General features: G+C 46.7%; 1 protein-coding gene across 2 annotated transcripts in view; it reads left to right on the top strand.

Annotated features, from left to right (window-relative positions):
- FBXL13 (F-box and leucine rich repeat protein 13) overlaps positions 1-26589 on the top strand; it is a 2326763-nt gene that overhangs the window by 895970 nt on the left and 1404204 nt on the right. The gene's annotated exons all lie outside the window — the stretch shown is intronic.

Genomic DNA, 26589 nt, shown 5'->3' with positions numbered 1-26589 from the left:
CCCAGGCGCTATGGACCCCCGGAATAGATACTGACCATCGCATCAAACAATAGCAACTGCCTGCTTTTGCCAATCCATTGCCTGGAAGACACCGCCTCACAGAGCAGCTTAGAATAACCGAAGGGAACAGGAAGAGCTGAAACCAGATACAAAGTGGGTGGCAATCACAGAAGCACACGCACACGCAGGCCTGAAACACAAGAGGACTGGTACAGCCAGGTGACCCCTTGCAGTCCCAATCCGCAAGGCAAAGCAATGTCCCCTCTCAAAGGGAAGTGCAAAACTAACATCATGGAATCCTTCGCAGCAGCCCGCACAAAGGAACAAAGACAGGAAGCCAAAGTGATGGAACCAGCCCAGCAGGCCCCTGAGGAGCACACCAAAGACTAGCAGATACTAGAAGCAATATCAGGACTCCGCTCTTTCATCAATACCAAGATAAAGGAAGTGAAATTGGACATGCAACTAATGCGCCAAGACATGCGCAACCTTGCAGAACGCGTGACAACCACGGAATCGGAAAAGCAAGAGATGTCCCAACGCTGAAAGAGGTCTGGATCAAAGTGGAGGAGCTGGAAAAACGCAACAGAATACTGGAAGAAAGGGCTGAGGACGCCTAAGGAAAATCCAGACGCAACAACGTTTGCCTACTTGGTGTTCCGGAGGGGCTTGAGGGTCGCAACCCCACGAACTTTGTAGAGACTCTGCTACAACAGGAAGTAGGTTCCGGCAGACTCTCCCAAGGGTTTGCCGTCGAAAGAGCACACAGAGCACTCCAGAAAAAGCCACCACCTGGCTTGCACCCTCGTCCGATCATAGCCAGGATCCTACACTTCCAAGACAGGGAGGTTATACTACGATACTCGCGCGAGGAAGGTGCAATAACCAGGGACAACGCAAAGATCACAATATACCCGGACTACACACCGGCTGTCCAAACGGCGAGAAACTCCTTTGTTCCAGTTAAAGCCAGGCTGCGACAGTTGAACCTTAAATACATGTTACTCTACCCTTCCAGGCTCAAGATCGTACATAAAGGATGAGCCATCTTCCTAGAGACCCCAGCAGCGGCAAACATGTGGCTCGAACACAACAACATGGCTGATGATGGGGAGCTGGCGGCACGACCACAACACTGACCTAACAGGGCCCTACTGGAGCGTTTTACCCACGACAAGTAACTACCTTCTCCAAAGCCTTTGCCAACAGAGACGGGATGTCCACCACGCTGCCTGACCCTTGCAAGACGACACAACCCCATGAAAGGACTGATGCAGGCCTGTTGCCGTTGCATCACAACCCGCCAAGGATGTCTTGGAGAGGCCAAGAGTTGGCGGGGGCACCCGAGCACCACCCACAAGGCGTAACTGCTGGGTGCAGTTGGTTGAGTTAATCAAGTTACTGTTTAAAACGTTTTTTATTCTTCGCCATGACACACACGTGGAAACAATGGACATTGGAGATGTTGATCAGGACAATGCAGTACGATGATGGCGGCTAACATCAAGGTGATGACATGGAATGTCAGAGGGATGGGTTCCTATATGCGCAGGAACAGGATCAAATCATACTTGAAGAGAAAACACGTTTCCATTGCACTATTGCAAGAAACACACCTAACAGCCGAAGACACTGCCAAAATGACTGAATGGTGGGGGGGGACAGGGCTTTGGCGCGCCCTACTCTAAATACACACGTGGAGTTTACACCTGGATTGATAGCACAATGCCCTTCTAGTTTCAGTCAAAAGAGGTAGACATGGAAGGGTGGTACTTGATACTGAAAGGTAGCATTGAACAGCAGGAAATATGGATCGTCAACACTTACCTCCCCAAAAACGGCATTCCCGGCGTACCTGTCTAAGATGAGTGCCAAATTAACACCCTAGCGAGATGGTCTCTTCATATGGGGGGGTGATTTTAACAGTACACGAGACTGCACATTAGATAGATCTAAACCCCTAACACCACCAACTACCCCTGTCCAATCCCCATTGAACAAAGTACTAGAGAACCTGGACCTGGCTGAGGTATGGAGGGAACTTCACCCGAACGATAGAGCATACTCATACTTCTCATCTCCCCACACGCTGTACACCAGAATTGACTACCTGCTTATAGACAAACAGCACCTGCCCCAAGTGGAGTTAATATCCTACCTGGGAAGATCAATATCAGACCACTCCCCACTCCTTATGGAATGGAAAGAACGAGGGCACAGACCACCCATGTCAATGTGGCGAATTCCGGCAGAAGCCCTCACCGACGGGGCCTTCAAAGAAGACCTCCGAGACAAAATACAGGAATTCCTAGACATCAATATAGGCTCCGTAAAGGGATGGGACACAATATGGGAAGCATGAAAGGTAGTGATCAGGGGGGAGGTCATCACCAGTGCCGTGGGTATAAGGAAAACCCTACGGAAAGAACAGAAGCCGGAGAAGAGAGAATCACCCAGCTCGAAACCGCTGCGCCTAAAACAAGGGAAGCAGAGGATGAACTTTCCACAGTCAGAAATGACTGCCAAAATGCGTGGGCAAAACTAGCCAAATTTGATTACATAACCAGGACCAGTAGAGCACACGCAGAAGGCGATAAACCAAGTAGACTCTTGTCGTGGCTATGCAAAAGGAACACCGAAACACCTGATCGCTGAAATTTAAACCTCTACCGGTGAGATTTATAAATCAAAGCCGGAAATCAACGAGGCATTTAGCCAATTCTACTCCCAGATGTATAGCCACACAACAGTGATACCACAAAGGGACATCTTAGACACCCTCGAAGAAATAGGCCTGCCAACACTAAACGAAGCCCAGAAAGCTACCCTAAATGAGGACCTATCGATAGAGGACATAACCGAGGCAGTCAAATCACTGTCCACGAGTAAGATCCTGGGCAGTGATGGACTACCCCCCGAGTTTTATAAAACGTACGACATGACCCTGGCCCCCACCCTCTTGGAAGTCTTCAAGGAAACTTATGAGAAAGGGACGCTGCCCAAAAGCATGAGGGAGACACTGATGGTACCGATCCACAAACCTGCGAAACCCAGAGAAGAATGTGGATCATACCGACCACTAGCCATGCTTAATTACGATATAAAAATACTTACCCCTATCCTAGCCCAAAGAGACTCAAAGGTGATAGGCACATTAATACATGAAGATCAGACCGGGTTCATACCAGGCCGGAACACGGCAGTGAACCTTCGTCGACTACAACATATAGTGGCACAAACTAAAGACCTACGCGAACCATACGCAGTGGTCTCCTTAGATGCCATAAAAGCCTTTGGGACTCATTCCGACGTGGGCGGTAAGGGATACCGGGCACCGGCAAGCAGACCGGTGCCGGTAAACCCTTACCGCCCAATTCCGGCTCGAATGGGGAATGATTGGTTGAATGGGGACTTTCCGGGTCCTCCAGGGTCAGAATGACCCGGTAAGTCCCCATCCAACCAGACTGGACCCGGTATTGGAGGCAGCCATGGCGCTAATAGTGCCATGGCTACCTCCAATCTCGGAATGAGGCCCTTTGACTCCATATACTGGGAGTGGTTGCTGGAGGTCCTGAGACAGTTCGGGTTGGGGGCCTCCTTCATTAGATGGATAAAAATACTATACCAATCACCGGTGGCTAGAGTCAAGACTGGGAAGACAGTGTCAGGACTATGGGACATCCAAAGGGGCACCAGGCAGGGCTGCCGCTTATCACCCATGTTATACATTCTGGGATTGGAACCGCTAGCTATATACATGTAGAAGCAATTCTTCGATGCTGGCATTAGAATAGGGGGCAAACACCACATTGTTTGACTATATGCAGACGATGTCCTACTATATCTGAGAGTCCCCCACCTTAACCTACCAACAATCCTAAAGGTCCTAGAGAACTTTGCCCGGGTGTCAGGGATCTCCTTCAATAAAGAGAAGTCAAGCATATTCCCCCTGGCTGGCCTAGCCGCACAAACCGAAACTGATCTCCCAACGGTGGGAATCCAATGGAAACTGCACACTTTCAGATACCTGGGAGTCAACATCTGGCACACACCGGAACAAACGCAGTAGGGTAACGCTCAGGTTGCGGTACATGGGCTTAGAAAATCAATGAAATTCTGATCAAAACTACCATTATCAATGATGGGTAGCGCTGCAGTGGTTAAAACGATATTACTTCCAAGATTCCTATACTTCTTTCACAACATACATTACCTCATTCCTGTCTCCTTTTTTCGGGTATTAGAAAAACTAGTGACGGAGCAACTGTGGAATAACACCAGACACAAAATATCCCTGGATATACTAACGCTACCATACACAGCAGGCAGAATCCAACTCCCAGACCTAGAAACATACTTCCTGGCTGCACAACTAAGCCACGTGGCCAAATGGATGGCTGATGAGTATACCCCTGAAACCAGGTTACTCGGGCAACCCATAGCCCCAGCGAACTTGAAAGAAATACTATGGGTCCGGGTGGGGTGCCTGGGGAAAACCCCGATGCTAGTAGAGCTAGGCAAGAAAGTTTGGGCTAGAACCCAAAGACACACAAAAGGGGTACACCCCTATTCCGCAGATATACCGATTGCAGCAGTGGTATGCAAGGGGAAGGCGGATCTAGCCCGGATGAGACAATGGGAGAGGCATGGCATTTACACCTGGGGAGACACATACGAAGATGGAACTTTCAGGGAATTCGAGACTATGGTTGCTAAAGAGGGCCTACCCAGCGGGCAATTCCTATGGTACAGAAGAGTCAGAGAGGGCGCCAAATCACAATGGAAAGGGTGGCCAGGTGAGCCAGAGCTAGACCCACTGATGACACTACTATACAACCTAGGGGACGGCTGGAAACCAGTGTCTAGGCTCTACGCCCAACTGTCGGACAGACCCAACCTCAAAAGTGAGGCTCTGAAATCAAAGTGGGAGGCGGAACTGGGAGAAGACATCACTGAAAAGGGATGGGGAAGAATCCTAACATACTCTAGAGAGGTGTCGAGAAACGCCCGGTTCAGAATAATCCAACTACAAGTCCTATAAAGAACGTACATGACACCAGAGAGGATAGCCAGAATCAACAAGGCTAGCACCCCACTATGTCCCCGATGCAACTCAGATGGAGTGGGGATGATGCATATGTTCTGGGGATGTCTGAAGATCCAAAACTTCTGGTCCAAAATAGAGCAGACCTGCAGAAGAGCAGGAGTGATAAGATACAAATGGTCCCCGAAATAATGTCTACTCGGCGCATACACAAGAATAAGCAAGCTGCGACACATAGTGAAACCTATGGACATGGTGTTTGTGCCCGCCAAGAGAGCCATAGCAATGGCATGGAAATCTCCCAAGGGCCCGCACTTCGAGAGATGGCACAGAGAACTAGAGCACTGGTCACGGGCCAAAACAAAGGAATGGGGAGAAGGAGTAGACAGAGCGGGAGGAGAGGCAAGCCTAACATACGAGGACTGGAAAGCACTAATACGAGACATGTTTCATCCATTGGATGACAAACCCCCCTGAACTACCCTCTGACCACTGGGACATCATTGAATCAGGCTTAAAACCAAACACCCAGCGAAAGCACGCACAGAATTATTAGACTTGGCATTTCTTCGCCAGTCCATCACCTGGAGGATTCCGATACCCAAAAGATCAAACAAACAGGGACACGAGCACCAGCATACTTAAGTGGCAAGAAGACTAGTTGTTTAGTTTGTTTATTGTTTTTTTTCCCCACTCCCCTCCCCCTTTATGGAAACAGAGCTTGTTAATTGATTGCTGTGCAAATGTTAACAAAGGATAAATGCCAATAAAATACTTTAAAAATAAATGGGAGTCTGGGATTGATGGTTGCTGGGAGAGGAGGCTGAGGGTTGCCTTGCAGGGGCTTTTTTGATGTATACGGTGTGGAACCTTCAGAGGTGGTCAAAGTGCATGTGAGACTTCGCTCAAATATGTGTACAAAGAGGAGGTGTGTGTTTTTGTCATTGCTTGAGCTGATATGGCTCCCTCAATCCACGTCTGTCCTAGAAGGGTGTCAAATGCAGAGTCCCAACCATCTAGGGTATTCTGTGTCCACAAAATTACAAAAGGCTCTGCTCCTACATAAAAATATAAGTTCCCTTCCTCTTTGAGAGACCTGAACACCACCAAACCACAGTAGTTGAACCACTGCAGCTGGTTTCAATCTCGGCTCCTGTGCTGGTGGGCTCAATCTAACCAAAACACATGGCCCAAGAAAATGCAATTTCCTTCACTGCAGGCCTCTTGTTGCCCACACCCGTGAGCAGAATACATCAGCCCACACATTAGCCAAAACCTGCATTAGCATCACGTAAGGTAGGGCTGCGAGGGCTCCCCATATACAGGAACTGCCCTGTTCAGCCTCCGGTTCCCCTATACCTGCTTCCCCTATCCCACAATATATAAAGCTTCTTTTATTATAAGGATTTTTTTGCAGATGTTTATTCTACCGTCAATAACCTATTTTTGAAGTCCCACGTCTAAGTGCTTGCATCTAACTTTCACCAAGAGTACATGTATACACACAATATCTTCTATTGATTTTATCCTAATTGATTTGAAAAAGAACAAGCATTAGCAATGCCAACAGCTTGGGCTTTTGTGTCGCCAGTCACTTGTGGCGCGAGTACCTGGGCATCTAACAGCAGTGCTTGGCAAATGCCTAATACTTGTTCGCAAGCCAAAACTACTGGCTTTGCCCATGTTCATTTTTACCAGGACTTCTGTGAAGGACACACATAATGCTTATAAATCAAGTGGCTGAGCACGAACCTGGTTATGACATTTTGATTACACTAATAGAGCATTGGCAGCCGCAACATCTATTTCTCAGCTGTGTGCCTACAATCTGTGGGAGCTGGCGTAGGCTGGCGTAGACCCATGAGGCGAGCATGTTTTGGCAGCATTCTGGGGCGTGCTGCGGCTGAATGCGACAGAACTTCAACTGAGTAAGCAGTGATTAAAGGACCTAAAGACCCTGGGTTCCGGACTGGACAGGCTCCATGAGGCTGAGTGGAATTTATAATTAAGGTCGCTTTGGATACTTCTCTATTTCGAGCCTTAGTGGTTTCCCAACCACGTGCATGTGCAGTTGCTTCACCGAGATATTTTAAGAGAAGGAATCAGGATATGTGAATAAGGGTCAGGAGCTACTGACTTATTATCTCACTGACATCTGACAGACAGCAGCTTCTAGCTGCTCCATGGTTAACAGCAAGGCCGAGGAGGACTGTTATTGGTGTTTTCTTCCCTGTCCCCGTCCCCTTTTTTGTCTTGTTGCGCCTTGAAACACCATTTTCTGTCTAGGCGCCACTTAAGTGGCAAGGACGAGTATTCTTGTCTTTTTTTTTGCATAGACTTGCATAATAGCCCGGCACTTAAGGGGTATACCCAATACATACATACATAAATAAATAGCTATGTTCTCATGACACCATGCACCCAGCAAAGCATTGGATTAGTGATGCACAAATGCAGGAGCTGAAATGCTGACACTGTGGCAGAAAAAGAGAACGCGTTGCCACTCCTGCCCTCTGCATTTGGAAAACCTGCCTGTGTGCAGCAGGTCCTTTGCCCCAGCATGCTTTGGTTGTTCCCAAATCAGTTTTCTATCATGTTAATAGCTTTAGCATATACTGATATACATCCTAATCTTCAGCCGGGGTTGGTGGTGTGCCATCTGGCAGTCTTTGGGTTCAAATGCCATACCAAACTTTGTAGTTTCTCACAGCTATGCCAAAGGCTCCAAGGAAAAGCTAGTTTACCTGGGTGTGGCAGAAACGGTGGCAGGGCTGTGCCATTTTGCACTGATAGTCATTAGAGAGTTTTGTGTCAGCAGGGAAGTGTCGAACCCGACTCGTCGGCAATGTCATGTAAAGACACATTTTTGGGCCAGACTCATGGAATTTTTGTATGGTTGAAAGTGGCTTTGCAAGTTTGCACTGCTGAAAAGTGACTTTGCACTGGCACTGCCGACCCAAAGCCTGATTCATTGAACCGCCAAAAATGCTCTTTACACAGTTCCATGAATCAGGATTTATGCTGGCAGTGCAAAGTCACTTTTCAGCAGTTCAAAGCCGGCAGAAGTATTTTTACATGCTGCATGCAACTACAGACAGTGACAGAGTCACAGTGCACTGTGCAGAACACAGACATATTCTGGGGGGGGGGGATAAATACCATTATATCCCCCCCACTTAACATTGTGGGGGGATTTGTCCCCCTGTTCTCCCATGTCCTGCGCCCATGCACGCTCGTTCTCCCAGGACCTTATGTGGTTGGTGAACAAAGGGAACCTGATGAAGGGGGAACCGTTTTGGCAACCATGGCCGGAGGTGACTGTAGTGACGGACGCTTCCCTCACAGGATGGGGCGCTCATGCCAACAACTTGACCGCCAGCGGTCGTTGCTCTCCGTTGGATTCCAGACTCTACATCAATCTGTTAGAGCTGAGAGCCATCAGGCTAGCCCTGAAGGCTTCTCTGCCCTTGGTACGGGGGAAGAGTGTCCTGGTTATGACGGACAACACAGTGGCCATGCAATACCTCAACAAAAAAGTGGGGGCAAGGTCACTCCAGTTGTGCAGAGAGGCAATGCAGCTCTGGTTCTGGGCCATCCAGCAGGAAATTTCGATATCTGCAGTTCATTTGGCCGGTGACGAAAATGCAGTGGCAGATGCTCTGAGCAGGCAGAGCACAGTCTCTCACGAGTGGGAGTTGGCTCAGGAAGTCCTTCAGGAGATCTTCACCCTTTGGGGAACCCCGCAAGTGGATCTCTTCGCCACCAGTGTCAACCGGAAGTGCGAGAGATTCTGCTCAAGGGAATTTCCTCTAAGAGGAGCCTTAGGAGACGTGTTTGTGGTGAATTGGTCATTCCCACTGCTGTACACGTTTCCTCCACTCCCTGTCATTCCTCAAGTGTTGCGGAGGTTACGGAGGTTCGGTTCCCACATGAACCTCATTGCTCCGGATTGGGCCAGGAGAGCGTGGTACCCAGACCTTCTGGAAATGTCCATCTGCCCTCCACGCTGTCTTCCCCACTGAGAGTATCTGCTCTCGCGTGTCTGGTTCTCCATCCAGAGGTCAAGACTCTCAACCTTCATGCTTGGTATCTGAAAGGTTGAGGTATAAGGATTGGGACCTCCTGGATGACGTGATGGAGGTGTTGCTTTCGGCTAAGCGGCCTGGTGCAGGGATCACAATGTTGATCATTTTCAGTGCTCCATTCCTATGGTTTTGTCTTTCTTGCTTTCTTTGGCCCACAGGGGCCTTCAAGTGGGTACCATTAAAGGTTACCGCGCTCTCTATCTTTAAGTGCTCGTCTGAAGAATGTTCTTACTTTAAGATTCCTTTGATTTCTCAGTTTCTTAAAGAACTGACTAATGTATTCCTGCCGTCCCCTTTCCAGGTGCCGGTTTGGGATTTGAATTTGGTTTTGAGATTTCTCATGGGTGCTCCGTTTTAATCTTTGCACTCTTGTCGTTTGATATTACTGTCCTTCAAGACTGTGTTCTTGTTGCGGTTACTTCAGCTCGCAGAGTGAGTGAATTGCAGGCACTTTAAGCTGAGCCACCCTTTACTGTGTTTCACAGGGACAGGGTTGTATTGCGAGTAAATCCTTCTTTTCTACCTAAGGTAGTTTCTGAATATCATTTGAGTCAAAAGGTGGTTCTTCCACCTTTCTACCCTCCTCCTCATCCTGGTAAGGAAGAGGAGTGTCTCCATCGGTTAGATCCTAGGAGAGCTCTTAGCTTTTACATTTCTAGGATGTCCAGGGTCAGAGTGGACGATCAACTCTTTGTAGGATATGCTGGACACTGATTGCGCCAGGCTATTACCAAACATACCTTGTCCAGGTGGATTATCCTTACCATTACGGAGCGTTACCGGTTGGCGGATAAAGACCCTCCTGAAGGGTTGAGAGCTCATTCCACTAGGAGCGTGGCTACTTCCACCGCCCTCAGCGGGGTGTTCCTATTAGGAATATTTGTGATTCCGCTACTTGGGCTTCAATCAATACATTTGTAAAACATTATTCCCTGGATACCATCCATGGTCAGGATATGGCCTTTGGGAAGGCGGTTCTTTATTCCACACTTTAATTGGGTATTCTAAATTCTTTTCCCGCCTCGATTTACTGGTACTGCTTTGGGAGTCTGTCAAAGATGTGGAATGCGTTGGAGGACACAATCCATTCGAAGAAAAAGTTACTTACCTACTGGTAACGTTCTTTCGACTGGATGTTCCTCCAACGCATTCCACATTCCGCGTCCTATTTGTGACATCCTGTGACGTCGTCCTCGACAGAGGCCCTCGAGGGACATGGACCCGACGCCATTGACGCAGGACGCCCTCTGCCGAAAACGTTTCCGAAGTGCACAGCTGTGGACATTACATGTGGACTGTGTTGGCAGAACATCCAGTCGAAAGAACATTACCAGTTGGTAAGTAACTTGTTAATTTCTTTGGAACACACGCAGACTCTTCTGGAAAAAGGAGCCATAGAACTTGTAGCTCCATTAGAGGTAAACAAGGGTATTTAATCTGCATACTTGCTTGTTCCAAAGAGAGCTAAAAGCAAGCGTCCAGTGCTTGACCTAAGACCGGCGAACGCTTATGTCAAACCTCAAAAGTTCAGAATGATAACACTACAAGAGGTTATTCTTTTACTCAAGAGGGGAAAGTACATGGCATCACTAGACATGAAAGATGCATTCTTTCATATTATCCCACTTGTTATAAACAATCTGTAAAAATAAGGTAACCTAGTGTTATGAAACATCTCGTGCTGTCTTCACGTTCATGGTGGCACGCCCAAGGACATCTTGCAGTATGAAGACACATTAATTCGGTCACTGAGATCACAGCTGAACACTGCTTTTTGTACGCTGCTGTACGGGCGAGCTCTACAGAAGGAACTTCTTAAGTGCTCCATACGTACTCTCTTTATATCTTTTCTTTTCAAAGAAACACACCTCAGCATGAGATGTTTCATGACACTAGGTTACCATGTTTTTACAGATAATTTATCACAAGTGCCCATAACACGAGGAGGAAGCTAATTTACATAATGATTTTCTAGTTTTTGTGATCTTGTAATTCCGTTTTTGGTTTATTTAGACCGCCACATTGTGTTGGAAATAGATTAGGTACCATTTGTTTTTTCTTCATCACAGGTATTCTCCAACTGGTGACACACATGGCCAGGCAGACAGGTATGCGTTTACAGTTAGCTGTATTATTCCACTGAAGGAATGACGCAAGTTAACACTGCAACAATGTTATACATAGCTACCTTTTCTTTTCTGTCATTTATAGAGCTAGCCCTGATGATGGACATCCTGTCCGAAATGCATCGATTTGCGACTGTCACCTTAGTTGTAAAGAAGTCACAACGTTTGTTATTAAATGAATGTGTAGAGTAATCTCTCAACGCTCACACCAGAAAAAATAAAATCCGCTAGGGAAGAAGGCCCAGCACACCTCTTGCAAGGAGAACAAGGTTTAATCTCACATAAATACAAGTATGTACCATCAAAGAACTCTGCTACCACTTAGCGCGCTGACAAAGAAAACATGAGCAGTAGCTTTTAAGGATACACATCGTCCTGAATGACGCACATCACGTAGGTTACAAGTCCAGGTAGCTGGTTGGTTCGACCCTATACACATATAGCCTGCTCCATGTTGGATGCCAGGCAATTGGTCCCAGCATCTTCTGCCCATCTTCTTCCATGTCGGGAATCTTCCTTTATCATCAGTGAAATATAAAACATAAATTGGCAATTGGGTTACACAAACAACTCATTATTTCACAGTTCTACATTGCACCTGGTACCAAGGACATAAGCGAGGCGACTACTTTGGAGGTCGCAATAACTCCTCAGAACTACATGAACCCCCGCTCCTTTCCCAAACACTTTGGTGTCTCCACATCTTTCCTACCTGCAGCATACATTTGTTACCTTCTCCCCTGGCACCTCACAGCACAAATCGCATGGACTTAGGGTGAGGGCAGCCAGTCCCTTTTCTCTGATCTTTTTGATCTATTGATATGATATGATATGATAGGTTATTTATAACGCGCTTAATACCCAGAGGTTTCTTAGCGCGGACCTGGGGATCGAACCTGTGTTGCTCTGTGTCATTTTGCTTCCAAGGCGAGCACGTTTCTGCTGAGCTATCCTCCCGAGACACTTTACTGTTTTATGGCCGGGGGTCTTGAGTTGGTGGGTGTACTCGGAGGCTTATGTCTTGGGCTTGGGTGTCTTGGGCCACTATAACTTAACAATCTGGACTGGTGGAGGCCTAATGTCCTCACACCCCTTCTCATGGGATAGCTTCTTCAAGATCGATTCCAGCCCCATCTTGGCCTTGCATGGCACATTCTTTCTGGGTTGCATGCACTACTGATAAAACACAATAAAGGACTGTGGATGTGTGTGCTCAACATAATAACCTTCTGGGACTGACTGCGAGCATGCTAGCATGGCCATGGCACAAGGCCTCAATTTCAAAATGACGTTTTCCTTCTGAACATGAATTTTGCTACACACGTGGTTCTCAGAATACCATTCGCTACGTTTCTATTACAATCTAAATTGTATGAGTAGGTCCCCCTCCCCCCTTCGATCTTCTACCTCGCCTGCACCGTTTACTTCTACAGTCGACTTTTCCTGAATCGCAGCTGGGCCTGGGACATCCGCCCCTGCTTCCCAACAAATGTCATCATGAAAATATCATGATTTTGTTGGATTTTGTTGTCAAGTGTTTTTTGTAAAGCAGTAGCATTTACTATTAACAATGTGGTCACCAGATCTGATGATAAATATCATCAGTTTTGTTTCACTGTTTATTTCTCTCGATTAAGTACATTCCTGGTTCTGGCATACCCTGTATAAAGGCTTAATTGATTGAATGTGTTGTCTATAAAGTTGTGGTACCTGCTCATATCTCTTATTTGAAATTTACCCTGTACATTTCGGCCCTGTTCCATTCCCATGTAACCAACACACACTAATGTAGGTGTTCGAACAGTAAGTACCGGGCTGTCAAGTATAGATGCTGCTCTCTGTGAGGCGAATATTCGATTGGGGGTTAGCCAGGGAGCTATTGAGGTGAGATGTGGTGCTGTATGAGCATGTGCTGGGAGGGCAACAGGTGGGCCTGTGGCAGAGAGTCAGGACATGGACATGTGTGCTGAGAGAGCATAGTCAGGAGTTGCCGTGGGTGATTCCAGGGAGCGGTCGGGGTTGGTGTAGCACGGCTGCTGCAATGTCTGCGTAAGTATTCATGATACCGTGTGTGCCCAGGCGAAGGTGAGGGCTGGTAGGGCCATCGAGTGGGGCAACCTTTGCTAATGCCCCCCTTCCATTGCAGTAGGGTAACGTAGGGTTCATCCTTTGAGTTGGGAATCACATTTCTTAGTCACTTTGTATTAATTGTCATGTAGGATTACTGATCAGTATTTAGGGGCAGGGGGTTCATCTCTGATTACAGCTGGTTTTAACAGGTATACATAAAAGACCAAATGAATAGTCTACCTGGTTGATCATTCTAACTTGTATGCCTGTTCTGATATTTTATTGTCCATCACAAATATTCCTACAAATATAGGATGGAACTTCTTGTAGATGTTTGGAATTCGTAGATTTCTGCCATTCAACCATGCTGGTTGATCCTTGTTAAAGTCTGGTGCCGTTAAGTGTTCCTTGCCAGTTAGTGCTTTGTAATTTTGTTTAGCTTGAAGGTTATTTTATGCTTCTTTCTGTATCTCCTGTGTGAGAGTTGGTAGTGAGAGTAGTAGCAGCATGAAACTCAACTAAGCTTGGTTTCAGTAGAACTGAGAAATTCCTAAAAAAGGCATGTGGCTGTGTTGATAACTCCTCCATCGATAACCATAGTGACCACTGATCTTTCCATCCTTGCATGCAGCACCAAATAAATTGTTGTACAATATGATTTGCCCTTCAGTCTGCCAATCTGTTGCAGTTGATGATTAGTGGAACGGATTTCGTCCATCTTGAGTAGGGAACAAAACCTCATTAATAATGTGCTGTTAGTTGACGCCCTCTGCCTTATACTATCTAGACAGGAATCTGTATGTTTGTAAACCTGATCGAGAAACAATTGAGCCAACATAAAGGACAAGAGCAATCCAGCAGTAGCAATGAATTGTGCCTCCTTGGTGTAATAATCAATGACTACTTGATCGATATAGCATACCATGGTGGGGGGGGTCTTTCAAAAGCATCAAAATACCATGGTACACTTACGTTTCATACAGGCACAAAAGTTACACTTGTCTATGTATGCTGGCAATGATTTCTTCATAACTGGACACAAAAAATATTTCTATGTTAGCTCCATTATTTTTTTGAGTCCACTCTGATGTTCTGCGGTGAATCATGTCATGAATGCATCACTGTGACCTGTCATTCTGCTATCCCCTGAAGAACTCGTTTTCCAGGTGATACTTGAAAGCCCTCTTCTGGATATTTAGTGTTATGTTTCACCCGGTGGGCATGGTGCAAGACAGTGTTTTATTTACTGTTCCTTGTTTTGCTGAAGCACTTTTGTTCCCATCTAGGATGCAAACCCTCTGAATGTCAGTCAAAGAGAATGGGGCCCCAGGAGATGCCCATTGTATTGAGGGAGTCTGGATATTTTAGGCGTGAGAGAAATAGGTCAGTCAAAACAAACTTTCCCACTCATGTATCCTAGTTAGAAGGTCCAAGTCATGAGAACTATCTCTCAGTGACCTCTTACTTTCACAACAAGGGCTTTTTAAAGTGTACTCACCTGACCTTGCATCTTCATGGTGCTACATGATGGCTGTCCCTAAGTCAACCAGCGTTGGAGCAGATTGTAAGACATTTAATTTTGTCTTGCAAATTGCTCCAGCATGGATGGTCTGCCAAATACTGTTCTTAGTTAAATAGATGAATTGCCCCAAAACTAATGAGATCTAACCAGCCATTCGATTTAGTATCTGCGAAAAGCAAATTGAGGACTAAGACTGCTTTGAACCTGCTCAGTCATGTCTAGGAGAAAGAGGGAGCCTGGCTTCCACACTCTGGGGAGCACTATCATGCGAAAACTCTAAATTCTCATGGCTCTCAGCACTTTTAGCCTGAATGGAAATGAGGGGAGCTCCTCACACCCACTCCCTTCCCAAAAGCGGCATCCTCAAAGCCTATTGTGCCCATTGACCAACGTACCTTTGAGAAGGAGAGTAGGGGCAGGGGCGTTGTCTGCCAAGACCTGTGAGAGGTAACTGTGGGGTGCAGTGTAGTGAAGGACGTTTTGAAGAAACCAGGATCACGCTTAATAGCATGGCAAAGACATAGACAATTTATGCATTGCAACGCAATAACAACAGAAAGAAAGACACTCCACCACCAGTACTACACCAGCATGTACTATGTCAGCAAGCAGGGTGGCACCAGGTCCCCTCTGCTGTGCAGCCTAGCAGTCAGCATGTGGTAAGGGGCCATGGAAAACATCTACCTGATGGCTATCCACCCCCCGGGGGAGGCCAACGTGGAAGCGGACAGGCTCAGCAGACTGGGAGCGGACAATGGCAATTGAACAATCGGGTCCTGCTCGGGATCTTCAGCAGATGGGGGCATCCGCAGGTGGATCTCTTTGCCTCCTGGGCCAACAGGAAGTGCCAGCAGTCCACGTCCCGGCGGGTGCTGGGCTCCGACTCCCTGGGTGATGCATTGTAGATACAATGGAACGGCAAGACCGCGCATGCGTTCCTTCCCACACCCCTGGTCCAAAGGGTGATCTGCAAGATAAGGGAATCATGTCCCCTCTGCGTTATCCTGATAGCTCCATGGTGGCCTGCCAGGCCATGGTTCTCGGAGCTTCTCAGCCTCTCGGACAGGCCTCCCATTCACCTGCCGCTGGGCCCAGCTCACCATCTTTCACAGCAGGGGGCAGGGTCATCCACCGTGCTCCACAGAAATTAGCCCTCGCAGCATGGTTCCTGAGCAGGTCACACTGACACATCTGAGCCTTTCTCAGGCCAACCTGGACATCATTCAGGGTGCTAGGAGCAATGCGACTAGGAGCCAGTACAAGAGTAAATTGGCTAGGTTCTGTCACTGGGCATACTCTAAGGAGATCGACCCCCTTACTTGCACATTAGACAATGTGCTCTCCTTCTCTGCGCACCTTGCTCACTCAGGGGTTCAAATTGACACATGTCACACCTACTTGCCAGCCATCAGCGCCTACGGGAATTCGGAGGACAAGGTCTTCTCTGTCATGATGCCTACCTCCAAGGAGCCAGGTCCGACGCAGCAACCCCAGAGGCAGGCATCATTTCCCCCAGGGGAGTGCCAGCGGGCCCAAGCTGGGGCCCCTTGGACGCAGTCCTGGCGCCTTCGGCGCCAGGCTCATAAAGCTAGACATGTGTTCAAGTGTTTTAATGTGCACTTACCTGATGCAGACCATGCTGCCACATCCAGGCCCTCTTGAGGCCTGAATGGAACTACTTTACCTGTGGGACTACTTTCCACCCGGGTGTGGTCGGGGAAGGATACATACCTGATCGGAGGAAGGATACACACTTGGGACTTCTTCCAAAGCTATTTAAACCACACCCGATCAGCAACTCACGCTTCGCGTTGTTCTGCTCCTCGCAGCTGGACGCTCACCATGTCAGCTCCTGCATCTGGACTTCAGCCACGCCTGTCAGCATCCTTGGTCACCTGCAAAGGGAGACAAGAGACCTTACCAGCTAAATCTGCACCACGGAGACATCACCGACGATCCTGAAAGGGAAGACATTCTTTTTAAAAGCATTTTGTTACGATCGCTGCAGCGCTGCATTTCACTCACCTTTCCTGGGTTCCTCCATCTTCAGCAGCGATCATCCGGATACACAGCCACTTCCCAGAGCCTAGAGAAAAAGACAAGAATAAAAGGTGAGAGAAGGAAGGGAATAAGACTTACCTGTTGGGTCATTCCCATTTCATTTCGGGTCTTGCCGCTTCCAGGCATTTTCCAGACCCCGGCCCCTATGGGGAAAAAAGACGAAGACATTGAATGAGCGTATGCAAAGACAGTTCCCGAGCGCTCATCCAGAACTAACCTGCCATTTACTGGAACTGGAACTGCACGTTTCACTTCGGGTCGGCGCCATATCTCCGGCATTCCAAACCCCGGCCCCTAAGGGGAAAAAATACATAAGCATTAGCGTTTGCTGCAAAAAGACAATGAACATTATTATTAAGCTTGGACTTTTGAACTTGCAACAGAACTTTTACAGAGCCTTACCTGAATAGTCAAGCTTACCTGAACTCCCATCAATCCTCAATCCAGTGAAGTAACTGGGTTTCAACGCGCCCCTGCATCAGAAGCAGGATGGAGAGCTCATCCTTCCTGACCCTAAGGTGAGACTTCACGGGGAATCGTGGAAGGGTATCGTGGAGGGTTGGAAGGGAGTGGGAGGCTTGAGCATAACTCAGTCAGTAGGTAATACTCCCTTTTCACGCACAGGGGAATGTTCCTGCGAGCCGGAGAAGCCAGAGTAGAGGGCCCTTCCTGTCCATCTTCAGAGTCCTGCGCTTCACCATTGAAGAAGCATCAGCACTCGAAGCCAGACCTGCGCCTCCGTGGGAATCAGGTGAGCGTTACATTCTCCTCATCCAACCCGGTGGTGAAGCGACATCTGGTGGCCTCACCAGGCTCTACCCACCCATCAAGAAGCCACACCCAGTGTGGGATCTCAATGTAGTGTTGGACGCAAAGACGCACAAACCCATCAGACTGGTCACCATTAAAACAGCTCTGTTAGTGGGTCTCGCCTCGGCTCACACAGTCAGCGAGATACATGCACTGGTGGCTTCAGAACCCTACACTGCTTTTCACAAAGATAAGGTGGTCCTGAGAATGCACCCCGCGTTCCTACCTAAAGTAGTCTCTTCGTTCCAGCTAAATGAAGAGATAGTGTTACCTATGTTTTTCGCTGATCCTTAGGACGATGCTCAAAGGGTCTTGCACTGTCTGGATGTGAGATGTGCTCTGAAATTCTATCTGGATGGACCAAGAGCTTCCGCAAGTCAGACGCTCTTTTTATCACCTTCGAGGGATCAAGGCCTAAGTACCAGGCATCCAAGGCCTCTATAGCAAGGTGGATGGTTTCGGCCATCAAGGAGGCCTATGAGGGGCAGCACAGACCACTTCCAGCTAACATGCATGCCCATGCTGTCGGAGCCAAGGCCACGGCCATCACATTCCAGTGACAGGTTGCGAGACAGGTCATCAGCAAAGCGGCCACTTGGCCCACTTCTTTGGCTTTTTGCAAGCACTACTGGTTGGACGTCGGATCTAAGTCAGACGCAGCTTTCAGACAAGCGGTTCTAAGGAACTTGTTTTGTTTTGTTAAAGATGGTCACCTCTCCACCCTGGGTCTAGATTCAGTTGTAATCGCCCATGCAGTATGGAGGAAAGGGGACAAGACGTAAGAATAATTAATAGTTACCGTAGTGACTAACATACTCCTAGTCCCCTTTTCTCCATACGTCCCACCATCCTCCCCCTAATAATACTGGTGTCATTAGGCAATGTTATATTGTCGAAGCGTCAATGGGGACTGAGGAGTGCTACCGGTGGGCGGAGTCAGGGAATGCATGCTCCCAGGTCCGAGACCCTACACGCCGCTAAATTAAAAGGGGAAGAAGGTTTTTTTCTGGTGAAAATGTTTGTCTCCCGTCCCTAGCGAGGGACGCCCATGCAGAATGGAGGAAAGGGGACTATAGACTAGGAGTATGTTAGTCACTATGGTAACTATTAATTTTTGAACCATTCAAGAGAAAGGGGAATATGTCATATTAATAATAAAGGTAAATACCTAGATAAATGCAATAATAATGAGAGTGCACTTAGTTCCATGCCCCTTCTACCTCTACACTGTGGAAAGTAGTGTGCCATATATCTATGTATAGATAAATCATAGTTATCAATGGCACACTTCTGGTGTGAGTGTCCTGTGCACATTAAGAAGACATTTCACAGGGATGTCAATATATAGGTCAGAATTATCAGGAGATTCTTTTTTTAATGTTTTGGTTTTTATTGAATTTTGTACGTTACAGCATGCATAGATAAATAACACTCTAAATTACCAGGGTGATCCAGACGTGGACCCCTTGCTCACTGATGATGCCCAACAAGGCTGAAACACGTGTATGGGGTTGCTGTTGGTACTCTTGTTCAGAGGAGAATTGCCTAGCATTTCGGTGCTGGACGGCCCCTGGGCAGGACAAAGACTGATATGCGGGGACATTTCTTCTCTGTGAAAGGGACAGTGAGCTAAAGACTTGGTAGAGTCTCTCTCAGGGATTATTCACTCAAGAACAGGTCATTGGGCTGTGTTCGTGCTGGTAGAGAGATTCCCAGACTCCCCTTTGTTTTGCATAAATTAACTTTGGGTCTCACCCTAAGTTAACAGGGCGATGCAGACGTGGATCCCTTGCTCCCTGTTCTTAGAGAGTCACAGCTTCACCTCACTGATTATGCCCAACAAGGCTGAAACACGTGTATGGGATTGCTGTTGGTACTCTTGTTCAGAGGAGAATTGCCTAGCATTTTGGTGCTGGACTGCCCCTCGGCAGGACAAAGACTGATATGCGGGGACATTTCTTCTCTGTGAAAGGGACAGTGAGCTAAAGACTTGGTAGAGTCTCTCCCAGGGATTATTCACCCAAGAACAGGTCATTGGGCCAGATGTTCCACAGGGTACCCAATATGGGGTGGTCTCGTATTCTTTTGGGTAACTTGGTTCTGGGAATCCACAGCTGGTTCTATGTCATATCATCGTTAGGCATTTCAAAGCCTGTAATTTAAACCTGTTTGACAGTTCATGGAATTCTTTTTTTCGGGGGGGGGGTCCCCCCAAATCACCCCTCCTGCACCTATTTTTAATTATACCCAACCACCCCAACCACTTACATGCCCTTTCCCACCCCACCCACCCAAAGAATTTGATGAACTGTTAAACACGTTTAAACAGCAGGCTTTGAAATGCCTGACAATGAAAGAACGTTGTATTCCACAGCCATTCAGCCACTGTGGCGGCACAGAGGTGGAAGTTGTCAAGGCCTACCCATTGTAAATCTGTTTGTAGTCTGAAGTGCGGGATCAGGAATCTTACCTGCGCAGCTTTGTAGTATGACTGTAAATCGGGAAGTGCCACCCCTCCAGAGTCTTTATGCAGGTGGAGAAGTCTGTCTGAGATACTGGGTTTTTTGCCCTGCCAGAGGAATCGCATTAGGGCGATTTTGGTTTTACTGAAGTAGCTATCGGGTATCCGGATTGGGAGCATTTGGAAGAGATATAGGATTTTGAGCAGTGCTACCATTTTAATGGCGTTAAGATGCCCCAAATAAACTTGCACAATAATCAGGGTGAGAGATCATACACACTTTTTTTTTTATTAAAAAGTTATTAGTTTGATTAACAAACTTTTACAACATCGTCATCATTGCAGTAGTTTAAAATCACATAATGTCAATAAATTCTCTATTTTGATTTTTTCCTATAGTTCATAAAAATATCTTTTTTCTTACATAAAATATATATTTTCATATACTTTTTAAGCATAGGCTTATTTTCCAATTCTCTAACTAATTCACAATTACAAAATACATTCATAGACATATAAGACATAATTTTGTTACGTTTCTGCAAGAATATACTTATTGTCCATATCTCTAACAAAAACATCAAGACATTTGGTTAATGCCAGATTCGATTTGAATGAAAATCCCCACATAAACCTCTTCCAACACCATTCTCTGGAGTTTTGTGTTGTACTGAGTAATTCCATTCCAAAAATTGAAGAGTAACAAACTTCAAAGTAACTACAAAAAATGGTCAGGTGCTTTAGGGTTTCACTTTGTGAGCTATCACTACAAAAGCGACATATCACATTATTGACTGCGAAACTTCCCTTGTCCCAACTAGCTGTTTTCTCCAAAGTGTGCAATTAATTGAGCTTAAATCTTAAATATAAATCTCACAGTTTAATTTCAGCAGATATAATCTGTGAGGAGTTCTTGGTGTCGCAAATGTAGATGCTTCAATATACAGTTTCTTTGTGTGCATCTCATTTAGTGTTTTTACCCAATCATGCTCAAAAAGACATTTTTTTACGTGAGCACAACGATGTTCCAGGTCACTAGGTTTAAGTGCAGATTCATCAAGCAATTTTGTCATAGTCTCATAGAAGGATACCACTGAAGGTGGATTTTCTCTATTGAGCATAGTACAAAATTCTTCATAAAGGGAATTTTCTGGCGGAAAAAGCATCTTTGCCAGATTAAATAGTTGGCGCCAGTGAAATCTTGCAGATAAGGAAGTTAGACCAAGCTCCTGTCGCAAAACACAATTCGGAAGTGAGTTGGGCATTCTTAGTGTGGTTTTCCATAGTTGACCCTGTATCTGGTCGAGTATGGAGTCAATGTTCACAAGACATAGGTCTAAACCATACAATATGATCGCGTCTACTTTTAACAGGTAAAATTCTAGCAAGGGACCCATAGAAAATGTACACACTTTCATATTTATAGCCCTACGTAATAAAGAGCTATTTGGTGAAGCTTTCATGTGGTGGCCTTCATCAGGACGGTCAAGCTGGTAGTAAAGTAAAGTGTCCTATGGGTCTTGTATGCAAAGCTTTGCTACAGTGAGGAACTTGTATGCTGTTCCCCTGTTGCGATTAGAGGAGAAAGGATTCACCAGATTCTTGGTGGATGCGGGCTGACCCGAGCCTCGGTAGGAAAAGAGTGTGGAGCTGCGCACTTTGTTTCAGTCACGTGCGAGTGTAGGGTGGCGCTGGTGGAATGATTCACGGCGGAGGAATCGTTCCGCTCCGTCACTCCTGGCAGCATCCTGACTTTAGCAGCAGTGTTCCATAGCAACTCGTGAACACAAAGGATTCAACGTGAGGATTCATCTCCCTTACGACTTTGGAATTCCACCAGTGCCGCCCTACACTCGCACGCGACTGAAACAAAGTGTGCAGCTCCACACAGTTTCCTTTACTACCAGCTTGACTATCCTGATGAAGGCCACCACATGAAAGCTTCACCAAATAGCTCTATTCCTTTGGCCGAAGCACAATAGTGTTGACGACCTTTCTCTCCATTGCAGTGTTTATCACTAACACTGATATTTGTTAACTGTGTTTGTGTACTTGCATGTTATTTGTAAATTTAATCCCGTCGATCAAAAAAGGAAAAAGATGTTCTATGTTTACTAATATCCAGTCAATTTGAGTGGATTGTACCCATGTCTATTATGTACAAGACTGTGAATTGACAAGTGTCCCTGGATGTTTCCTTTCCACCATGATAAAAAATGGTGTATTAAAAATCTAGGGGTCGAAAAACCCTTCAGACCCTTGAAAATATCTATAGATTTTTCTTTATTCCGTAGGGGTATAAATATGAAAGTGTGTATGATCTCTCACCCTGATTATTGTTTAAGTTTATAAGTATATACCCACCTGGGTAAATCGGGGCCTAGCCAGGCAGCCTTTTGTTATCTGTTAAGGCGCCCCATCCATGAGATCGTGAGATGGTCCCATCGCTCAAGGTCCTGCTCTATGATCGTCGTTAGGGGAGGGAAGTTTGCCGCATATAGACCTGCAAGGTCTCTGGTCACGTTGATGCCTGGGTATCGCAACGTGGTTAGACTGACTTTCATGCTCAGCGTGTCAAATCGTGCTACCTGATCATCTTTGTTCCTGTCTGTGGGAAACAGAACAGACTTTCCTGTGTTTATTTTGAGCCCTGCTAGTTGCCCATAGGTCTCTATTATTGTAATTGCTGCCGGAATGGAGGTTAATGGATTTGTCACGTGGAGCAACATGTCTGCGTATAGACCCAGTTTGTATGTTTGATTGCCAATCGTAATACCCTGCACCTGCCGTTCATTTCTCAACCTTTGGGCCAGTGGTTCCAATGTAAGGACAAATAATTGAGGACACGCAACATCCCTGCCTGGTCCCTCTTCCTAGGTTAAACCACCTGGATTGACCGCCGTTGACTGTTAGCGAAGTTTTTGGGGAGTATTAGATGGCTCTGATACCTCTCAAGATTTTCTGGCCTAGTCCTATTTTCTTCAGTCCCCCGTCTAGAAAATCCCATGCCACCCTGTCAAATTCTTTTTCGGCATCTATGGAGAGAAGCACCGGATCATTTAGTGACTTTTGAGCTTTGTTTATCAAATGGAGTGTTTTCCTCATAGTATCCAACCCTTGACATCCCAATACAAACCCTACCTGGTCAGGATGAATCAGCTTGGGTAGATATCCTTCGAGCCTGGCAGCTATGACTCTGGCATATATTTTTGCATCAATATTCAGTAGTGATATAGGTCGGTAGGAGCCACACTGTCTGGCATCCCTGCCTTCTTTCGGTATTACGGTGAGCAGGGCATGTGAAAAGGTGTCAGGAGCTACTCCTGACTTAATGATATCGTTGAAGAGGGCTACCAAAAAGGGGGTTAGAGCCGTTGCGTACGTCTTGTAAAACCCTGGGGTGAACCCATCATCACCCGGTGATTTCCCCTGTTTGAGGCGACCAATGGCTGCTTCCACTTCTTTCTCTGTGATTAGAGTCTCTAGGGCATCTACCTGCGTCTTGGTCAGGGCAGGGAGGTGAGGTGCGATTCACTCAGATAGTGATCAATGACATCTGCGGGGGCCGTTTTTGTACATGGTTTCATAGAAGGAAGCAAAGGCTTCCTGTAATCCCTCTGGAGTATTTATTAGGGAGCCACCTGTCCCCTACACCTGGGTCACCCATCTCTCGGCTCGTTGTTTGCGCAGGCGCGCCGCCAGCAAGGCGTCTGCCTTGGCTCCTTCTTCATAGAATTTCTGCTTTAGGAACTGTAGGTTCCTTATGATCTTGCCTTCTTCAATGAGTTTGAGTTCGTCTCTCAAATTCCTGGCCTCTGATAGATGTTCTTGTCTATTTAGTGGGGAGGATTGGGCACTTGCCTCCGCTTTTGCTATCCTTTCTCTTAGTCCATTCTCAAACAATGTGCATTCTCTTTTTGGCTGGCTCCCTCCCTAATGAGGATACTTCTCCATGTAGCATTAGCTGCCTTCCATACCAGGATCCTCTTCACCTCGCCTGTATCGTTGGTGTTGAAGAATTGCGAGATTTAATTGTCCAATTATTCTCTAAAGACGGGATCTTTCCACTAGGTGTCATTACAATGCCATTTTGAGCTACGGGGAGACAACCCTTCCTAGAGTATCTCTAGTGACAGCATATTGTAGTACGACCAAGTGATTGTGTGGATATGTGCGTTTCTTTTTACGTCCCATAGTTCTTTGGTTAAGTAAAGATAGGCAATGCGCGTGAGAGGCCTGTGTCGGGTAGAGTACAAGGTGAAGCCTCATGTTTACGGGTGTTTGTGTCTCCAATTGTCTCTCAGACCATAGAGCTTTAGGGTTGTGGCTAGCTCAGATTCTGCTTGGCACCTGGGGCCCTGCTGTGACTCTCCCTCGACCTGTCTGTCAAGCGTGGGGTCCATCCATACGTTGAAGTCCCCGCCTAATATGAGGTGTCCCTGCACCTCACCCATTATCTTTTCCAGTGTCCTGTGTAGGAATCTCCTTTGACCTTGATTGGGTGCTTACACTGTGGCAAACTAGATTATGTTTCGTATAAGCCCTGAGATTAGTAGTGCCCTCCCCTCCCTGTCTGACCAGGTTTTGGTGATTTGCATGTGTAAGTTCTTGCGTAAGAGTATGCCAACCCCCGCTTTTCTGATGATATTGGAGCTCCAAAATGTGTCGCCTATGAGGCTGCTTGGCATTCTGCGTTCGTCCCCCTTCAGGTATCTGGTATCTTGTATAAAGAGGACATAAATCCGGGCCCTCTTAACCTCTCTAGCTACCAGGGATCTTTTTGCGGGTGAGTTGAGTCCTTTGACTTTTAGTGAGCATACATGGAGGTGACTGTTCGCGTGGTTTGTTATTGTTGTTGACATTGGAAAAGTTTGTGAATCCCAATATTCGTCTTATGTGAATATTGTCCCTTGGTTTCTGTGTGTGTCAAAGTAAGGTAGGACGTGACCTCTGTCTGATCGCAAAGTACTGTTATCTTGAATCCCTTCCCCCTGCCCCCTTCCCTCTCCGTCACGACCCAATCTTCTCCCCCTCAGCCACCCTTCCCCATACCCCTGTCCTCTTGAGGCGCTCCCAATTGACTTCACTGGGTGACTCTGAGCCACCAGCGAGGTCTCGCACTCAGACCCCTTCTATTAACACCTCATTATAAAGTGCCCCAAATTTTCTTCTTACTTAACTCTACATTAAGAAACTTTGACTATTGCAACAGTTCTCAACTGTGATAACATGTGTATAACTCACCAGGCCCGCAGATGAACAAGAACGAATTGTATGTCCAACCCCTGTTCGTGTGTGACTGTTGACGGGTGGTCCTTAAGTGGAAACATTTATGCGGGTGTCTTTGCTGCGTCTTTCTCTCGAGTATCGTTGCAGTTTCAGGACGTGTTAGGCGAAGGTGTATTTAGCTTGATAAATTTCCTTGAGCCTGGTATTCTTCTTCTGTTGGGTCCTTTCACTTTCCAGCTTCTGTTTCCTTCGCCTCGTCTTGCCCCATTCGGAATGATGTCCTCCTCACCGAGCAGCTCTCGTATGGTGATTTTGATCTCGACTCTTACTAGTTTGTGCTTCTGCCCTTCTAGCTCAAAGGTAATTGAGAATGGGTATCCCCATCTGTATCGTATCCCCTTGTCTTTCAAGCACTTCGTTAAGGTTTGGCATAGGCGCCTCTTGGCAAGCGTCAGGGATGAAAGGTCCTGAAATATGGTGATATAAACCGACCCCATCATGAGCGATCCTTTCATCTTGGCTTTGTTTAGGATCGTGAGTCTGTCGGTGTAGTTGTGAAAGCGCACTCGTACTGATCTGGGACCACCTGCCGGACACCTGGCTCTGTGGAGTCTCTCGATCTTTGTGGCATCAATTGAATCGCACTCGAAAAGGCATTTCAGTATTTGGTGATTTGTGTCTTTTGAGATCAGTCTGTTTCCCCCTCTTTTTCTGGAATACTGAAGAATCAGAGGTTGTTCTCCTTTCACTGTTTTCAAAGTCATCAATTTTTAGGATCAATTCTGCTTCTCGTCGCTCTATGTCACCTAGACATACATCCATTTGCGTTTCTATGGTGTCCAGTGACGACTGGTTATGCTCTATCTCTTGCAACTGTTCCTCCATTTTATCCATTCTGCCATTGATTTTGTCTACTTTGTTACCAATGTGGGAGCACATGCCCCTTATTTCCGCCAGCAGGGAGGCGACGTCCCCTTTGGTAGCCATGGAGTCATGATTTCCCATCACCATTGCTTCACTGCTGCTCCGGTCACCTCCTTCCCCTGGACCTTTGTAAGCAAATTCCTCGAGTCTGTTTCTGGAATCCATGCAACAGAGTTTTAAATTTGGTGCCCCTGCTTATGTATTCGACGTGCTGGCTGGGTCACTCTTGCTTTTAGTTGCAGTGATAAGTGAACAGC

Source organism: Ambystoma mexicanum, chromosome 12, assembly GCF_040938575.1.
Source record: "Ambystoma mexicanum isolate Mex_15411 chromosome 12, UKY_AmexF1_1, whole genome shotgun sequence".
NCBI classification, from domain to species: domain Eukaryota; kingdom Metazoa; phylum Chordata; class Amphibia; order Caudata; family Ambystomatidae; genus Ambystoma; species Ambystoma mexicanum.
The sequence above is the reverse complement of the archived record's forward strand: the minus strand, read 5'-3'. Positions and strand labels throughout refer to the sequence as shown.